The sequence below is a fragment of the Carcharodon carcharias genome, assembly GCF_017639515.1.
Source record: "Carcharodon carcharias isolate sCarCar2 chromosome 37 unlocalized genomic scaffold, sCarCar2.pri SUPER_37_unloc_1, whole genome shotgun sequence".
Taxonomy (NCBI): domain Eukaryota; kingdom Metazoa; phylum Chordata; class Chondrichthyes; order Lamniformes; family Lamnidae; genus Carcharodon; species Carcharodon carcharias.
The window spans coordinates 5881286-5897721 of record NW_024470758.1 but is presented as its reverse complement, the minus strand read 5'-3'; the positions used below and the strand labels follow the sequence as shown (position 1 = coordinate 5897721).

The window sequence follows — 16436 nt, the reverse complement described above, 5'->3', positions numbered from 1 at the left end:
TCCCCTTTAACCCTCTTCAATAAAAGTGCTCACTTTCTCCATCGACAATTTGCAAATGTCTTCTTTTACATATAACCCTTGTTAAAGAAGAGGTACCAGAAGGACTGCCTGTGCTTAATGTTGCGAAGGCTCTAGGACTTAATGAGATGCAGCTGAAGATTCTGCGGGATGTAATAGTGGGAATTGTGAAGGTACTGGCCAGAATCTTCTGAATTCTATTTGTTTCTGTAATGGACAGCTACAAACCACTTGTTTATTCCAGGACACCAAATGAATTAATGTGAATCAGTGCTGAGCAGATTCTAATGTCCTACGTCTCCAGTTTTGTTTTTTTACTGAGAAACTGGTCTTCCATGTAAGCTTTTTGCTCTAAGAATGAGACCCCCACTTCCTGGGAACACAGCAGCAATACCTCCAAGATCTGATATACAGCCTTCAAACACAGTGAAAGGCTTTCACCCTCCCCTCGGGGTCTGACCGCCGCTTAACAACCAACATTCAGCTGGGATGGGCAGACAAAACAACTTCCTTCCCCGCAGTCCCCAGCACGGACTGGATAATCTCCCAAGCTCGTATTCCGCGAATGTCATATTGCTCCACCGATTTGTGTTATTCCCACAAGCTCCAGCATTCTCAGCCCAAATCCCCAGGCCTTTTCTTCTCTCTTTAATTTTGTCTCCTGATTAAGTCCATCCTGAGAAGAGGGGTTTGGCATTCCGAGTTCCTGTGCAGACATCCGGTTGCTGCTAATGGACCAAAAGAGGCCTAAAACCTGAAAGAAACCCTCTGGCACAGCCCTCTGAGCATGTCTCCATTAGACCGTGCAGACAATACCTGCTTCATAGAGAACAATGACGAGAAATATGACCAATTTCAGTGTTGGCATTCTGTGGGAATAGAGGATACAAGATAAAACAGAATTAAAAATACTGAACAGATCCTCTGGGCGCAGGACCATAGAGGAGGAATTCCTGAGTGTACACGGGATGTTTTTCTGGACCAATACATTGAGGAACCAACGAGAGAACAGGCCATCCTCAACTGGGTATTGTGTAATGAGAAGGAATAATTGGCAATCTGGTTGTGCGAGGCCCCTTGGGGATGAGCGACCATAACATGATAGAATTCTTCAAGATGGGGAGTGATGTAGTTAATTCTGAGACTTGGGTCTTGAATCTTAATAAAGGAAACTACAGTTGTATGAGGTGCGAGTTGGCTACGATGGATTGGGAAACATTACTTAAAGGGATAACGGGGGGTGGGCGATGGCAAACATTCAAGGAGCGCATGGGTGACCTGCAACAATTGTTTATTCCTGTCTGGCTCAAAAATAAAACAGGAAAGGTGGCCAATCCATGGCTTACAAGGGAAATTAGAGATAGTATTAGATCCAAGGAAGAGGCATAAAATTGTGTAGACAAAACAACAGACCTGAGGATTGGGAGCAGTTTAGAATTGAGCAATAGAGGATCAAGTGATTGATTAAGAAGGGGAAAACAGAGTACGAGTGTAAGCTTGCAAGGAACATAAAAACTGACTGCAAAAGTTTCTGTAGGTGTGTGAAGAGAAAAAGATTGGTGAAGACAAATGAGTGTCACAGACAGAAACAGGGGAGTTTATAATGGGGAACAAAGAAATGACTGACCAACTAAATAAATACTTTTGTTCTGTCTTCACAAAGGAAGACACGAATAACATACAGAGAAATGTTGGGGAACACAGGGTTAGTGAGAGGGAGGAACTGAAAGAAATCAGTATTAGTTGGGAGATGGTGTTGGGGAAATTGATGGGATTGAAGGCCGATAAATCCCCATGGCCTGATCATCTACGTCCCAGAGTACTTAAGGAAGTGGCCCTAGAAATAGTGGATGCATTGGTGGTCATCTTCCGAGATTCTATAAACTCTAGAACAGTTCCTACAGAGTGAAGGGTAGCTAATGTAACCCCACTATTTAAAAAGGAAGGCAGAGATAAAACAGGGAATTATAGACCAGTCAACCTGACGTCGGTTGTGGGGAAAATTCTAGAGTCCATTAAAAAGGATTTAATAGCTGAGCACGTGGAAAACAATGGCAGAATCAGACAGAGTCAGCATGGAATTATGAAAGGGTAATCATGCTTGACAAATCTACTGGAATCTTTCAAGGATGTAATTAGTGGAGTTGATGAGGGGGAGCCAGTGGATGTGGTTTATTTGGACTTTCAGAAGGCTTTCCACAAAGTCCCTTGTAAGGGGTTGGCATGTAAACTTAAAGCGCAGGGGATTGGGGGCAGTGTATTGAGATGGATAGAAAACAGTTTGGCAGACAGGAAACAAGAGGAATAAACGGGTCTTTTTCCGAATAGCAGGCAGTGCTTAGTGGGGTACCGCAGGGATCGGTGCTGGGACCCCAGTTATTCACAATATATATTAATGATGTAGATGAGGGGATTAAACGTAATATCTCCAAATCTGCAGATGACAGAAAGCTGAGTGGGAGGGTGAGCTATGAGGAGGATGCAGAGATGCTTCAGTGTGATTTGGACAAGCTGAACTGAGTGGGCAAATGCATGGTAGATGCAGTATAATGTGGATAAATGTGAGGTTATCCATTTTGGTAGCAAAAAGAGCTAGGCAGATTATTATCTGAATGGCTATTAATTGAGAGAGGGGAATGTGCAACGAGACCTGGGTGTCCTTGTACACCAGTCGCTGAAGGTAAGCATGCAGATGCAGCAGGTGGTCTAGAAGGCAAATGGTATGTTGGCCTTCATAGCCACAGGATTCGAGTACAGGAACAGGGATGCCTTGCTTTAATTGTACAGGACCTTGGTGAGACCACATCTGAAATACTGTGTGCAGTTTTGGTCTCCTTATCTGAGGAACTATGTACTTGTTATAGAGGGAGTGCAGCGAACTGATTCCTGGGATGGCCGGACTGGCATATGAGGAGATATTGAGTCGATTAGGATTATATTCACTGGAGTTCAGAAGAATGAGAGGGGATCTCATAGAAACCTATAAAATTATAACAGGACTAGACAGTGTAGATACAGGAATGATGTTCCCAATGGTGACGGAGTCCAGAGCCAGGGTCACAGTCTGAGGATATGGGCTAGATAATTTAGGACTGAGATGAGGAGAAATTTCTTCACCCAGAGAGTGGGGAGCCTGTGGAATTCGTTACCACAGAAAGCAGTTGAAACCAAAGCATTGCATGCTTTCAAGTAGGACTTAGATATAGCTTTTGGGGCGAAAGGGATCAAAGGGTATGGGGAGAAAGTGGGAGCAGGCTATTGGGTTGGATGATCAGCCATGATCATCAGCCACCAGCAGGCTCGAAGGGCCGAATGGCCTACTCCTTCCCCCAGTTTCTATGTTTCTATGACTCAAGTCAAAGTCGAGGAAAATCTAACCACTGGACAATGGCAGCTGAAATACAGATCAAAAAAGTTCCTGCACTTATTCCCTTTATTTCAAGTTGTTTTCAATCAAATGAAAAAAAAAACAACTGTTGGAGGGAATTTCCATGATTTATTGAAACACCAACACTCAGCCCCATCAGACCCACACACACTGACGGGAGCTTCCTGCATCCAGCACTGGCCCTGCCGCACTCACCAGCTGCTCACCCAGACCCCACTCTCATAAACACTGAACATTTTTACCCAGACCCTTCAAATTATTTTTAAAATGAGAAAATGTTCACATTTCATCATAGTTTGGTTGAAGGGAACAAGTGTTCAACTTTTCACCGTCACTCGGTAACCACGTTCGACATTCCTTCAAACAGTTGTATAACTTATTGGCTGCAAGGATTTATTTCACTGGGTTAAACAATTTCCATGTGAGAAATGTTCCAGCGTGAGAATGGATGGGGACGGGGACGGGCTGAGTGAGCTGTGTCTTCATCACTTCTGGGCAGTGGAACTGTTCACCCCTCATTTTGCTCCGATTCACTTTCCCAAGGGGAATCTGCAGATTCTCCAATCTGGGTCCTGGGATTTATTCTTTGGTTCCTTTAGATTTGTCCCTTTGTCCGACTGACAATATCTTCCAAAGCCCGGGGTAATCATGCCCCTTGCATAGTGCCTTAGTGTCGGCTTGAAGCAGCCGATAGTGACCCCGAACTGGTCACCTCCACACTGACAGAAACAACACGGTCACACTCTGCCTCACTGAGATTAATGCTGAGAACGGTTTCTAGGTCCAATGCAACAGCAAACACATTTCATTTGAAGGAATTGTGGGTGGTTAAGGTGTTTTGAAGGTCCTGATTTTTCGTTGTGCGTCCATCCCAAATGCTTTGGGATTTTCCTGGAGTGATACCTCATATCCCTCTTTGGGAAAGAACGTGTTGACCAGGTCATGAGGATAACTCCTTGAAATTGTTACCTGCTGCCAGTTTAACAACACCTAAACGCTTGATACTTTTGTTCACAGATGAATTATAAACCAAATTTCCGCCCCGAGGTAAATGTAGAATATTCAGTATTTTAACCGGAGTCGGAAACAGGTTAGTCACAGATATCCAGTGAGTTCCCAAAAAACAGGATTTAGAAACTGCTTGTTCCAATGTTCATACAGTAATCTGCTTTGATCTCTCTTCCTCTTATTTCCCAGGATGATGTTTGAATTCTGACCCAGTGATGATCCCCTTGTCTTTCCAAAATCTCGATGTTCATGTTCCGAGCATCAATTGTTAAATAGAATAGAGCCCAGCTCTTCCAGTAGCGGCACACTGGGGAGAGTTTCTCATTGTGTGTGGTAACTTCCACAAGGTCTCTTCTTCGACGGTCACAGAAAGGAAAACCTGTCATTGTTAAAGCCTTTGCAGATAGTCCACTGTAAAAGGAGAGACGATTTTAACCTTAAATTCCAGATTTGGCCCTGTTATAAAGCACCCAACTGCCCAGATGAAGTCCAACGAAGTCAGGTTCTGCTGGGATTTGGACTCAGGATCTCCTGTTTACTCGGCAGGTGTTTTAACCAATTAAACCACGGAACCTAACGATGCTCAATTACCCGCAAGGAATTGCTAGAAATCCTTCGCAGATCTGGTAGTATTTGTGAAGAGTAAAACAGTTTAAATTTCAGGGCGTGAACTTGCACCAAAAAGACCTGAAACGTGAATCTGTTTCACTCTCCACAGATGCTGCCAGATGTGCTGATCATGTGAGCATTTTCTGGCGTTGTTTCAGATTTCCAGCATCCGCAGTATTTTGCTTTTGTACCAAAGGACAATGAGCTGCCTTTCCTGCCCTGTGGATTATTGCAGGACAAAACAAAAACCTTTAAAGATGCTGACCAGAGTCAGTCTGCTCAGCTTTCAGAAAGATTTCGAATGATGATGTGAATCTGCACCATTGAATATCAAGGCCATCACGGTTTAGACAGCTGTAATGAACAGTTCCTGTTACAACTTTAGATCGGACAGTGGAAGATTATCACAGGCGCTCTGTCAGACTGCACGTTCCTTCAGACAGGTTTCCAACTGGACACATGGAATGAGCGGCTCTGAAGATTAGTGGTTGAGGTGGTGATTTCTCATTGGCTGAACTGGAGTTCCAGTTCCATTCCCAGACATCTCCCTTTCTCTTTCTGAATCTATCTCTGTCCTCTTGCTCATTTACACTTTTCATTGTTTCATCATTAGCGGCCACGTCTTCAGCTGTCTGAGACTTTAGCTCTGCAATTCCTTCTAGAAACATCCCCAGTTCACTCTCCCCCTTAACGCCCCCTTAAAATCTATCAGTTTTACGAAGATTTTGTTCAGTTGTTTTAATATGTGACTCAATGTCGAGTGTTGTTTGATAAAGCTCCTTTGAAGCGCTTTGGGGAGTGTTTATTAAATCTCGGAGCTGTTGCTGAAATCGATCAGTGAAATGAGCTGTGTTCCGGTGACCAAGAGCTTTTGTTTTATTCTTTCACGGGATGTGGGCGTCGATGGCTCGTCCAGCATTTATTACCCAACCGGAATTGTCCTTGAGCAGTTGGTGATGAGCTGCCATCTTGAACCGCTACAGTCCATGTGGTGTAGGTACACCCACAGTGCTGTTAGGGAGGGGTTTCCAGGGTTTTGCCCCAGGGACAGTGATCCAGTTCCAAGTTAGGATGGTTTGTGGCTCGGAGGGGAGCTTGCTGCTGGTGGTGTTCTCATGCATCTGCTGCCCTTTCCCTTCCAAGTGCTGGATGCCTCTGGTTTGCTGAAGGAAAATTAGTGTCAGGAGTGGGATTCGAACCCACGTCTCTAGAAGAGACTGCGACCTGAACGCAGCGCCTTAGACCGCTCGGCCATCCTGACGTTTCTATAACAGCTGCTCGGCCACTAAATCCATTGCATTCTGTATAAATGGTTCTGAATTCCACATTCATCGTCACTGCTTTAAAACACTCGATGTGATTTTCCTTTTTGCAGCACCTGTCAGGTTCCTGTATCTGAGTCCCATTCTTCCCCAAGCCGCCGGGGGGTGAGAAGCTTCTCATTGCTGTATTGCTCTGTTTGCTCAAATCAACAATGACCCAATTCCCGCCCGACCTGTTCCTCACACGAAGGCGTTGAGAGTGTAAGATCTGAGCGACGCGAGGTATCCAACTGGAGATTTACATCCTGGAATAGTAAGTTTGCGGATGACACAAAGATTGCCCGGGTGGTTAACAGTGAGGTTGAGTGTCTTGGGCTACAGGAAGATATAGACGGGATGGTCAGAATGGCAGAAAAGTGGCAGATGGGATTGAACCCTGAAAAGTGTGAGGTGATACATTTTGGAAGGAGTAATTTGACAAGGAAATATTCAATGAATGGCATAACGCTAGGAGGTTCTGAGGAACAAAGGGACCTTGGCGTGTGTTTCCATAGATCTCTGACTGCATAGGGGCAGGTTAGTGGGGTGGTGAAAAAGGCATTTGGGACACTTGCCTTTATCAATCGAGGCATAGCTTACAAAAGTAGGGAGGTCATGTTGGAGTTGTATAGAACCTTATTGAGGCCACAGCTAGAGTGCTGTGTGCAGTTCTGGTCGCCACATTATAGGAAGGATGTGATTGCACTGGAGGGGGTGCAGAGGAGACTCATCAGGTTGTTTCCTAGGATGAAACATTTAAGTTATGAAGAGAGGTTGGATAAACTTGGGTTGTTTTCCAAGGAGCAGGGAAGACTGAGGGGCGACCTGATCGAGGTGCACAAAATTATGAGGGGCATGGACAGAGTGGATAGGGAGCAGCTGTTCCCCTTAGTTGAAGGGTTAGTAACAAGGGGACATACTTTCAAGGTGAGGGGCAGGAGGTTAAGGGGGGATGTGAGGAAATACTTTTTTACCCAGCGGGTGGTGATGGTCTGGAATGCACTGCCTGGGAGGGTGGTGGAGGCAGGTTGCCTCACATCCTTTAAAAGGTACCAGGATCAGCACTTGGCACGTCACAACATTCAAGGCTATGGGCCAAGTGCTGGTAAATGGGATTAAGTCGGTAGGTCAGGTGTTTCTCACGTGTCGGTGCAGACCCGATGGGCCGAAGGGCCTCTTCTGCTCTGTGATTCTGTGTGATTCTGTGTGAGTCTGTGTGATTCTGTGAGATTCTGTGTGATTCTGTGTGAGTCTGTGTGATTCTGTGTGATTCTGTGTGATTCTGTGTGATTCTGTGATTCTGTGATTCTGTGATTCTGTGATTCTGTGTGATTCTGTGTGATTCAGTGACTGAGGAAAACCACCAGAAACTGCTGCACACAAAGAGCTGACTGAAAGGTCAAATTACATCGTTTCAGTGAGTCATTAAAGGCTCCTTCGAGCAGATTAAGCAGCATTTCCTGTGTTTCAGTGATCCATTCTGATCCGAAATTAAAGGGAAAGGGTAAATGTTTGTCACACTCATAAGATCCGCCTGCCGCATGACTGAGGCGAGCTCACTTCTCGATCTCATCACTGACAGATACAAACACGAATAAAGCAAAATAAACGAGAGAGAAACGACAGATTACAATTCCACACCCCCCGATTATTGTTAACCAAAGCACCAATGAAATGGATCAATCGGCGGATTTTTCAGGATTTACATTCCCAATGGTTGATCAAGGAATCAGCAGCTGGGAACATATAAGACCATAAGGCCATAAGACATAGGAACAGAAATTAGGCCATTCGGCCCATCGAGTCTGCTCCACCATTCAATCATGGCTGATAGGTTTCTCCACCCCATTCTCCCGCCTTCTCCCCATAACCTTTGATCCCCTTACCAATCAAGAACCTATCTATCTCGGTCTTAAATACACTCAATGACCTGGCCTCCACAGCCTCTGTGGCAATGAATTCCATAGATTCACCACTCTCTGGCTAAAGAAGTTTCTCCTCATCTCTGTTCTAAAAGTCTGCTCCCTCGGCTTCTAGTCTCTCCTTCTAATGGAAACATCATCCCCACGTCCACTGTATCCAGGCCTTTCTGTATTCTGTAAGTTTCAATCAGATCTTCCCTCATCCTTCTAAACTCCATTGAGTATTGGCCCAGAATCCTCAAACATTCCTCATATGTTAAGCCTTTCATTTCTGGGATCGTTCTTGTGAACCTCCTCTGGACCCTCTCCAGGGCCAGCACATCCTTCCTGAGATACGGGGCCCAAAATTGCTCACAATATTCTAAATGTGGTCTGACCAGAGCCTTATAAAGCCTCAGCAGCATATCCCTGCTTTTATATTCTAATCCTCTCAAAAAAAATGCCAACATTACATTTGCCTTCCTAACTATGGACTCAACCTGCAAGTTAACCTTAAGAGAATCCTGGACTAGGACTCCCAAGTTCCTTTGCACTCCAGATTTCTGAAATCTCTTCCCACTTAGAAAATAGTCTACGCTTCTATTCTTCCTACCAAGGTGCATGACCTCAGACTTCCCCTCGTTGAATTCCATCTGCCACTTCTTTGCCCATTCTCCTAACCTGTCTAAATCCTTCTGCAGCCACTCCACCTCCTCAATACTACTTGTCCCTCCATCTGTCTTTGTATCATCTGCAAACTTAGCCAGAGTGCCCTCAGTTCCTCCATCTAGATCATTAATGTATAAAGTGAAAAGTTGTGGTCCCAACACTGACCCCTGTGGAACTCCACTAGTCACCAGCTGCCATCCTGAGAAGGACCCCCTTATACCCACTCTCTACCTGCTGCCAGAGAGCCAATCTTCTATCCATGCTAGTACCTTGCCTCTAGCACTATGGGCTTTTATCTAACTGAGCAGCCTCGTGTGTAGCACCTTGTCAAAGGCCTTCTGGAAGTCCAAGTAGATAACATCCATTGGCTCTCCTTTGTCTAACCTACTTGTTACCTCCTCAAACAATTCAAACAGATTTGTCAGGCATGACCTCCCCTTGCTGAAACCATGCTGACTTTGCTCTATTTTACCATGCACTTCCAAGTATTCTGAAATATCATCATTAATATCGGACTCTAAAATCTTACCAACGCCTGAGGTCAGGCTCATCGGTCAGTAATTTCCCGTCTCTTCCCTCACTCTCTTCTTACAAAGACGGGTTAGAAAAGCGATTTTGCAGTCCTCTGGGACCGTCCCTGACTCCAGTGATTCCTGAAAGATCGCCACTAATGTCTCCACTATCTCTTGAGTTATCTCCTTCTGAACTCTGGGGTGTAATCCATCTGGTCCAGGTGATTTATCCACCTTCAGACCTTTCAGTTTTACTATGAGGTGGTAATGGCCACCGTACTCACCTCTGCCCCCCACTCTCTTGAACTTTGGGGATGTTACTCGTGTCTTCCACCATGAAGACTGATGCAAAGTACCTATTCAGTTCCTCTGCCATTTCTTTGTTCCCCACTCCTACTTCTCCAGCGTCATTTTCCAGCAGCCCAATGTCCACTTTTGCCTCTCTTTTGCCCTTTATATATTTAAAAAAAACTCTTGCAATCATATTTTATATTACTGGCTTGTTTATGATCATATTTAATCTTCTCCCTCCTTATTTCTTTTTTAGTTGTCCTCTGTTGGTCTTTGTAGGCTTCCCAGTCTCCTGGTTTCCCAACTGCTCTTTGCCACATTATATGCTTTCTCTTTAGCTCTTATGCTGTCCCTGACTTCCCTTGTTGGCCTCAGCCTCACTTTTGTATTCCTCTTCTTCCTAGGGATGAATTATTGCTGTGCCAATATAAATGGGTTCGATCAATCGACCTCTGGGTTATGGCCCAGCATGCTTACTCTACTGCATCTGAGACTTGTAGGTTGGTTAGGATAGTTTAATGGGGATGAGTTGACCTGCGCTTTTTTATATCGTTTTAGAAGTTAAACCAATCTTTATTCCAGTAACGTGGACCAGTGGGCACAGATTGGAGCACGCGAAAGCGGGGAGCGCAACTATCTGCTGCCCTCAGAAATGGGACTGTGTCTCCCCAAAAGAGACAGGGACCCTCACTCAGTGACCGGGAAACACAAAACCAGAGATGCTCAGGCGGGTCGACTTGCAACTCTTCACAGAAATCCGGGATTGAACCAGTGACCTTTAGATTTTCAGTTTAACGCTCTCCCAACTGAACTATTTCAGCTGGCAGAAGTGAGGCTTCGAACCAGAATTTAGGATACCAGTTTTATAGTCACCGAGTGTCCTCCGCTTATATTAGAGAACATGACCGCTTAGTCACAAAGGACAGCCATCACTTCGTTTCAGTTCCCTTCATTCTTTCAGCCTTCTTCATTCTTTGAGTGAAATGTTTCCTGACGTCACCGTTAAAAGTCTTAACTCGAAGTTTAAGTTTATATACATTTGTTCTGTGTTCCCCCATCAGAGGAAATTGTTTCTCCACATTAAGATCTATTAATCATCTCAATTACCTCAACCAGATAGCGCCTACACCTTCTCAACTCACGGGTGTGTAAGCGTCACAGCGAGAGCACATCTAACTGCGTGTGTGTGTATCGCACTTGTTCATGGCTACTTTTGCAGCAAACCTGTTTCTGAATTAATGGGACCCGCTTGTGATAAACACTGTCACCTTTCACTGCTTTTCACAGAGCCACGCAGAGAATGCGTCACCTCAGCACAAGTGAAGAAAATGAACACAGGGTTTAAAGAACGTTTCTTCGTGTTATGGGACTCTGAAATTATCCGAATGCATCAAATAAGGGAACTGTCTACTTCTGGATTCAGGTGGGAGGCTGATTGAACTCAGTGAAAATCTTGACTGAAAGGCGAAGCAGAGCTGGGATCTCCAAAGATTTATTTTCATTTACCACACTTGAGCTGTGATCGGGCACTGGCAGGAGCTGAGAAGGGTTTCTTCTTGCTACCAAATGCTTGTATGCTCCGATCTTTCCGCGGTGGGTTTTCACATTGTGTAGAAGCATATTGGATATCATGTTGATGAGTTGAAAAAAATCACATCAGACCATTTACAGCAGCATCTGATCTGATGTGGTGGAAATGCATTTTATTGACAATACATTTCCATCTTTAGCCGAATATTCAGGACCTGTACGAAAGAGGATCATTTACGTCAACAAATCATGAATGCAAAAAGCATAGAAGGAGGTTTAATGAGTGGCAGCTTCGTGACGAAGTGGCCGAGAGGTTAAGGCGATGGACTGCTAATCTATTGTGCTTTGCACGCGTGGGTTCGAATCCCACCTTCGTCGTCACTTTATTAACGTTCCCTATGCGATGCTTTTGCAGAAGGTCCACCTGGAGTCTCTGATGTGATACTGTGTCCTGGAGGCGGTATCGTGGTGAAGCAGACTGGGAAGAGTGCCCTGCAGGCAGTTCTTGTTGAAATTGACAAGAGTGACATCACAACACAGCGCGAGAGAGCGGGCAAGAGATCAGAACAATGCGCCATTGCGGGAAAGCTTCAAAAAGTGACGTCAGCTCAAAGGTGAGAGCTGATTGGTGAGTGTTTTCTCCAGTTTAAAATATATTAATCTAAAGAAAGGCAAGAGTTCTAGTTTTTATTAAATCTCCCCTTAACATTCTCTGTGATAAAAAATAACATCCCTAGTTTTTTTTTGTCCATCCACATCCGGAACCACTCTCCACTGATACCATTCCAGTAAACCGCCGCTGCACGGGGGCGTGCACAGACTTACCGTTCTTCCCAAAGATTTGCCCTCACCCTCACCAGGATCATATAATCCACGTTATAATGTGATATGCCTCTAATTCTTAGAATCCCGTCTACCAACATTGTTTATGTAAACTGAGGACAGGCTTCCGTCAATGGGTGACAATGAAAGGATCCCTTGAATTCCTTTTGCTGTGGTTCGAATCTCGCTTTGGGATTTTCATTGAATTGATATGCGAGAGGCCCCGGGTTCAACTCCCGGACGAGCCCATGTTAATACAACAATTGTTTTCGCGCTCGAGGTGGTGGCTGTTGCGAAAAACAGGAGCAGGTTTGAACACCCGGGAAATCATTGCAGAAAATGCATCACCTCAGCACACGTGAAGAAAATGAATGCCAAATTTAAAGGAGGTTTCTCCACGCCATGAGACTCTGAATTTATCCCAATGCATCAAATGGGGAACTGTCCACCTGTGGATTCACTTGGGATGCTGATTGCACTCAGTTTTAATCTTGACTGAAAGGACAAGCAGAGTTAGGAACCCCAGTGTTTCGTTTTAATTTATCGCATTTTGGCTGTGTTCCGGTGCTTGCAGTGAGCTGGGAGGGGTTTCCTTTTGCAACCAAAATGTTATTATGTTCCGGTCTTTCGGCGGTGGGTTTTCACACTGTGTTGGATATTAGTTTGAAGTGTTGAAGTGAATCACATCAGTTGGTTTACAACAGTCCCTGATCTAATGTGATGCACATTTACTTTAATGACAGAAACTACTTTTCCAACTTTACACATCTGGCCGAATATTCAGGGCCAGTACCAAAAAGGATCATTTATTTCAACGGTTCTTGGATGCAAAAAGTATAGAAGGGGGTTTAATAGGCCATATTTTTGACGACGTGGTCGAGAGCTGATGGGCTGCTAATCCGCCCACGTGTGGGTCCGAATCCCAACTTCGTCGTTACTTTATCAATTGTTTCTTCCTTATTGCGATGATTTTGCAGAAGCTCTGCCTGGATCACTTATGTGATCCTCCACCCAAGTTATGAGGCCAGCTTGCTTCGACTTTTCTTGTAAGATTTTGGATTCTATACTTTTGTTCACAATAACATGCGGGTCCGATTTGCAGCCCATTCGAGTTGATATTTCCATTTCTCGCTAAGGGGAGACAAAGGAGGAGTGGAAATATTCCGGGGACTTGGGTTTATTTCCCACCACAGTTGCTGGTGGAAATGAAACTGAATAATTAAAATCTGCAATTAAACGCTAATCTCAGTGATGGTTCACTGATGTCTTCCCTGGTCTGGCCTACATATGAGTTTGATTCCTAACTGCCCGCTGAGAAAGCCACTGAGTTCAAGGACAGTTTGGGATGTGTAACAAAGACTGCCCTTGCGAGCGACGCTCACATCCCTGAAATAATGTTTTAAAAAGGGTGAATGCGCACTTCACTGATTGGATCTTTCATCAACCCCTGTAATGGACAGATGCGTTGAATAATAAAGCATTTTATGATGTCAAGAAAAAGAGCAATACTGAATATCTCAGTGAAACATGAGGAATTCTGTTTAAGTTGCTCCAGGGGCACTTTCACGGCTCACTGGAACAATATAAATTCTATGCCTTCAGGAATGAAGCCAGGCAGGAGCAGAGACATGTTTCTCAATGATCAGACAATGTAGGTCAGGAAGCGTATGTTCCGATGGTCGATGGATTCCTCTGTGAGAAATCTCTGGGAGGGTTTTATTTGTCAGTTTCAGTCTTTCCGCAGTGGGTTTTCACACTGTGCAGAGGCATGTTGGACATGGTTTTGAAGTGTTTCGCATCAGTCCATTCACATCAGTCCCTGAACTGAGGCGATGGAAATTGCGTCTGCTGACAGAAATTCCATTTCCATTTTGATCATCTGGCTGAATATTCAGGACCTGTGCCAAAGAGGATCATTTAGTTCAACAGTACATGGATGCGAAAGCTACATGATGTCGTTAGATAAGTGTCATGCATATGACGAGGTGGTCCAGAGTTTAAAGCTGCAAATCCTTTGTGCTTCCCACGCGTGAGTTTGAATCCAGGTTTTGGATGGGACAGCATTACGCAGAATGGAAATCTGAAATTATCATTGTGATATCAAACCCAAGTTATGAGGGCAGACGGATTTTCTGGACGTTTCTTGTAATTCCTTGAATATCGATATTTAAGGCTTGATCTGATGGCGATGCGCACGATGATTAAATGACTCACTAGCATCATTATTTAACCTGGCGGACAGTCTGCAAACCAAACGGGAATTTACCTTGTTCAGGAGCTTTGACAAGAAGAAAGTCTTCACGAGAAGGCTTCTGGAAATCAAGAAGTCTCCCCCACAGAAGCTACTGCGGCTGAGGGACAATGGAGAAATTACAAAAATATGATTCATATTGTTTATTATTAGCATCACCGGAATTGGCTCTCGCTGGCTAAGCCAACAGTTATTGCCCATCCCCTACTGTCCTTGAGAACGTGAGACCACTGCAGTCCATGTGGTGTAGGTACACTCACAATGATGTTAGAAGCGAGTTCCACAATGTTGTGCCAGTGACAGTGAAGGAACGGCAATATAGCTCCAAGTCAGGATGGTGTGTGGCTTGAAGGATAACTTGCAGGTGGCTGTGTTCCCATGCATCTCCTGCCCTTGCCCTCCTAGGCGGTAGGTCCCACGGTTCTGGAAGTTATTGTGGAAGGAGCCTTGGGGAGTTACAGCAGTGCATCTTGTAGATGGTATTCACGGCCGCCACTGTGCGTCGATGTTGGAGGGACTAGATGTAAAAGGTGGTGGATTAGGTGCCAAGAAAGCGGGCTGCTTTGTCCCTTATGGTGTCGAGCTTCTTGAGTGCTCTTGGAGCTTCAAGCATCCCAAAGCAAATGGAAAGTATTCAGAAGGAGTCCGACCTATGCCTTGTGGATGTGGGAAAGGTTTTGGGCTTGGAGGAGCTGAGTCCCTCTCCGCAGAATTCCCAACACCTGAACTGCTTTTGTAAGCACAGTATTTATTTGTCTGTTCCAATACAGTGTCTGCTCAACTGTAACACCCAGGATGTGAATGGTGCTTTATTCAGCGATTTTAATTTAACTGAGCTTTAAGGGGAGATAATTGGATTCTCACTGGTTGAAGATGGTCACTGCCTGGCCACTGGTGTGGCACAATTCTTACTTGCCACCAACAGCCCATGCCTGAATATTGTTCAGACCTCGCTGTACATGCAACGGACAACTTCAGAACCTCATGAATCACAAATGGTGCTAGACATTGTGCAATCATCTGCGAACATTCACAATTCTGAATTTATTTTGCCAGGAAGGACTTTGACGAAGCAGCTGAAATTGCTTGGATGTAGATCTGTAACAGCTTTGCCAGAATGATAGTCGAATGAACAAGACTGGCAGGGGGATGGGGACCTGAGAGGGGAGACACAAGAGAGGGAACCAAAGATAGAAATGAAAGACAGAAAAGCAAAAAAAAAATCAGAAGTGGAAGGCAGAGGAAACGGGGACGAGCAGCAAATAGGGCCATAGTACAAAGAAAGATGTGTAAAGAGACAAGTCTAAATGGACTGTAGCTGAACGCACAGAGCATTTGCAATAAGGTGGGCGAATTAACAATGCAAATAGATGTCAACACGTAGGATATGATTGTGATTATACAGACATGGCTGCAGAGTGAAAATCCAATGGTATTCGATATTTAGGAAGGACAGGCAAAAAGGCAAAGGAGGTGGCGTGGCATTTTTAGTTAACGATAGCATCAATACAATATTGAGAGAAAATCTAGAAGCAGAATCAATCTAGATGGAACTATGCCTCAATCACGTGCGGGAAACATTCGCGGGAGGTGTTTCTAGGCTTCCAAACAGAAGTGGTAAAGTAGGGGGCGGCATTAGACAGGAAATTAGAAATGCATCTAACAAGTGTGCTACAGTTGTCATGGGTGACTTTAATTTACATATAGAGTGGACAAACAAAATTATCAATAATACTGTGGTAAATGATGGAGTGTGCATGAAATAGCTTTTTTGACCAGTACTTCGAGGAACCAACTAGGGAACAGGTTACCCTAGATTTATTTTCTTTTGCAATGAGACGGGGTTAATGAACAAGCTTTTTGTGCGAATTCCATGAGGGAAGAGTGACCATGACATGAAAGAACTCTTTCTTAGGTTATAAAATGAAGAAATCCAATCCGAAACTATGGTCCTAAATCAAAACAAAGGAAATTGCGGAGGCATGAGGAGTGAGTTGGCTCAGGTCGATTGGGGAACTTCATTAAAAGGCATGACGGTGGGTAGGCAATGCTTACTATTTAAGAAATGAATTCATGCATTGCTACAAATATATATTCCTTTTTGGCGCAAAAAGACAACAGGAAAATTGGCCCAAC

At 44.5% G+C, this 16436-nt stretch overlaps 1 protein-coding gene and 3 non-coding genes across 4 annotated transcripts in view; 2 read left to right on the top strand and 2 right to left on the bottom strand.

Moving 5' to 3' along the window:
• The window catches only part of LOC121274513, a 116200-nt gene that overhangs the window by 65281 nt on the left and 34483 nt on the right, over positions 1-16436 (top strand). The gene's annotated exons all lie outside the window — the stretch shown is intronic.
• trnal-cag lies at positions 6202-6284 on the bottom strand. Its single transcript has one exon. It is a non-coding gene; the product is annotated as a tRNA-Leu (tRNA).
• On the bottom strand, positions 10446-10518 carry trnaf-gaa. The gene has a single exon. It is a non-coding gene; the product is annotated as a tRNA-Phe (tRNA).
• trnas-gcu lies at positions 11524-11605 on the top strand. The gene has a single exon. It is a non-coding gene; the product is annotated as a tRNA-Ser (tRNA).